Consider the following 3,207-nt stretch of genomic DNA (forward strand, 5'->3'; position numbering starts at 1 on the left):
AAAGGCTCTAGTGGGGGGAAGGGAGGCTATGGGAGGGTGCTACCTGGGAAGTGGGTGTATGAATAAATTTTTAAAAAGAAAAAAAAATAACTCTTCAAAGCATAAAAATTTGTTACTTAATAATTAGTAGATGTGAAAAACATTACCGTTTAAATCCACCTAATGACTTTTTATCCATTCTCAGATGCCAAGGATCTCAGAAACTAACCAACTGTGACTAGTAATAATCAGATATATAGAGATTAGAAACACATGTGCATTGTAGTGTCAATTGTATTAAAAATGGGGAAAAAAATGAGTTCAAGGCCAGCCTGAGCTCCATACTGGTGATATTCAGTCTCCCTTTGGCCACATTACAGTATGAGATCTTTCTCACAATACCAAACCGTACAACAATAGAAAGGAAGGAAGGGAGACAGAGCAAGAGAAAAAGGAGGAAGAGGGAAGAGGTGGAAGAGGAAGGGACGGAGGAATATGAAGAGGGAGTAGAAATGGAGAAGGAGGAGGAGGAGAGGGGAGGAGGAGACAAAAGAGGAGGGACCTAGAAGAGGGAGGGAGGGAGGGAAGCAAGGAGGGAGGAAATAATTAATTATGGAAAACATACTGACTAGAGTTTCGTAAGCTCAAAAGCCGCATCTTCCTTGGAAATTTTTGCTGGTATATCTTCATGACCACAGTAAGTAGCTAAGTGTCCAGGCCTGTTCACGTCACCAGCAACCTATGAAAGTATAGACTCTATTAGGCTATCTTTTTGTCTCTTGAATTTAAGTTCCTTCAAGAAGATCGTTAAGCGCCCTTTCTTTATTACATATATTAAGTATTTAATTTATAAATACACATCCATAAGTAAATTCTATAATTGACGTACATGAACTCAAATGATTTTATGCTAAGCATAAAAGTCATGAGCGGTGGCAGCAGCTGGGCAAAACTGCGTGGGCCTGGACCCTGGAGCAACTGGGCAGCTAGCAGTTGCCCAAGAAGGACATTATCAAGTTTCTTCAGGATCATGGTTCAGATTCGTGTCTTGCAGAACATAAATTATTAGGAAATATTAAGAACGTAGCTAAGACAACTAATAAGGACCATTTGGTTACAGCCTATAATCATCTTTTTGAAAGTAAGCATTTCAAGGGTACTGAAAGTGTAAGTAAAGTGTCTGAGCAGGCGAAAAATGTGAAGCTTATTGACGATAAGCCCAAAGAAGCCAAGTCTGAAGAGACTGGATGTGGGTCCACCAAAATACACAAAATCTATTCTAAAAAAGGGAGACAAAACCAAATTTCCCAAAAAGGGAGATGTGATTCAAGCTGGTATACAGGAACACTACAAGATGGGACTGTTTTTCACAGAAACATTCAAACAAGTTCAAAGAAGAAGAAAAATGCCAAGCCTTTAAGCTTTAAGATTGGAGTAGGTAAGGTTATCAGAGTTTGGGATGAAGCACTCTTGACTATGAGCAAAGGAGAAAAAGCTCCACTGGAGATCGAACCACAATGGTCCTATGCAAACAAAGGACAGCCTGATGCTAAAACTCCGCCAAATGCAAAACTCATTTTTGAAGGCGAATTAGTAGATATTGATTGAAAAAGCAGTGCTTCAGACTAAAGACATCAGCACAAATAAATACGTGGCCTTGAAAAAATAAAGTTGTATGAGAGAAACACCAAAGATGTCTTTAAAACAATTGTAATAGGAGAGATTGACTGAAACTCTCCTAGCTAAAAAGAATTTTTTGTGACAGTCTTCCTGTTGTCCCAGCGGGCCTGCAATGTACTATGTAGATCAGGCTGGCCTTGATCTCACAGAGTTCTACTTGCCATTTCCTCCTGAATGTTTGGAATAAAGGTGTGACCCACTGGGTACAACCCTGATAAAGATGTTATCATTAGAATATGATTCTGTTTTCTATAGCAATATCTGAATGCCAGTTGTTTGGAAACTTAATAAGGAAAAAGAGGGATTTGTGTCATTATCAGTTTTGGAGATTCAAAGTAAAAATGTCATATCTGGAGAAGACTGTGATGGCAGGAGCTCTCTTGAAGGCCCCAGAGGGTGCAGGATATCACTTAGTAAGTCTGTGCAAACTTACCAGCTCATGTCTGTCTCCATCTTAGAAAGCCACTAGTGCGAGCACATGGGGCCGGTTCTGGGGACCTCACTGATCTGAAAGTATCCTCAAAGGCTCCACTCAAAACCGCTATAATGGGAAGACCAGTAGATCTTAGTCTGACTTCCAGGTTCCCCCTGAAACACTCAGGCCAATATAGTGCTGGGGTGGGGGGAGGTGCCAGCTGCTGCTTATGACAGTTAGGCTCCACTTTCTCACAGAGCATAGGAAATAGGAGGCCTATCTTTCTTGATAACTGAATTTCAAGAGGTAGTTCCCAAGTATTTTGGAAAAGAGACTCTATAAGTTAGATACCTGAATGGGGCAGAAAGAACATCTACAACTCTAAGATTTCTGAATGAAATGCTCCTATAAAAATGAGTTTAGGTGCCTCTATTAGGAATTATTTTTTCATATTTTCTGAGACGAGTCTAGTTTCAGATATCCCACCCATTTCCCCAATTGCATATATTTATTCTTGTCCCAAAAGAAATCTCATTTCAAGGATCATCATGATAAGTATAGCCCAAACAATCACTCACTCCTCCAAAAAGTATAAGCCAGTCAGGGGCAAGATGAGGAGCACCCTAGGAAGAGGGGCCGAGCCTGCTGCTATACGGAGAGTTAACAAGGCCATTTTGGGAACTGGGGAGGGAAGCATGCCACCAAACAGCAGGGGCAGGAAGACCCGGCTAAAGCCCTGCCCATGTTGCAGTCTCTGCAGGGTGAGGTGAGGCAGACGTTGGGGTGAGATGGCCTTGTGGCAGGTGAAAGCTGATGGACGCTGCAGATGGGCGTGAATGGCACATGGGTTAAGGAAAGCCTTTTCATGTAAGTCAACCCACCCCCAACTGTCATAAAACGGTACAAAATCCAAACTGAAAATGCCTTATGTTAGCCTGTGAGCCCTGGGGCCTTGGAAGGCCTGCACGTGAGCCTCCCAAGAAGGGAAAAAGGAAGAAAATTTAGGTGCAACAATATGTTAATGATTTTTTTACTTGAAATTACTACTTTATTCTTATTTAATAAAAAATTGTGAAATACTACCTGGTTCTGAGCTTGTACAGATGAATGAATATTTGAAATGTAGTACCTAT

General features: G+C 41.1%; 1 pseudogene; it reads left to right on the forward strand.

The window, feature by feature from the left end:
• Positions 1-1,587, forward strand: part of LOC103744390 — a 12,078-nt pseudogene extending 10,491 nt beyond the window's left edge.
• Positions 1,588-3,207: the final 1,620 nt, after the last annotated feature.

Source organism: Nannospalax galili, unplaced genomic scaffold (assembly GCF_000622305.1).
Source record: "Nannospalax galili isolate Female #2095 unplaced genomic scaffold, S.galili_v1.0 scaffold402, whole genome shotgun sequence".
Taxonomy (NCBI): Eukaryota; Metazoa; Chordata; class Mammalia; order Rodentia; family Spalacidae; genus Nannospalax; species Nannospalax galili.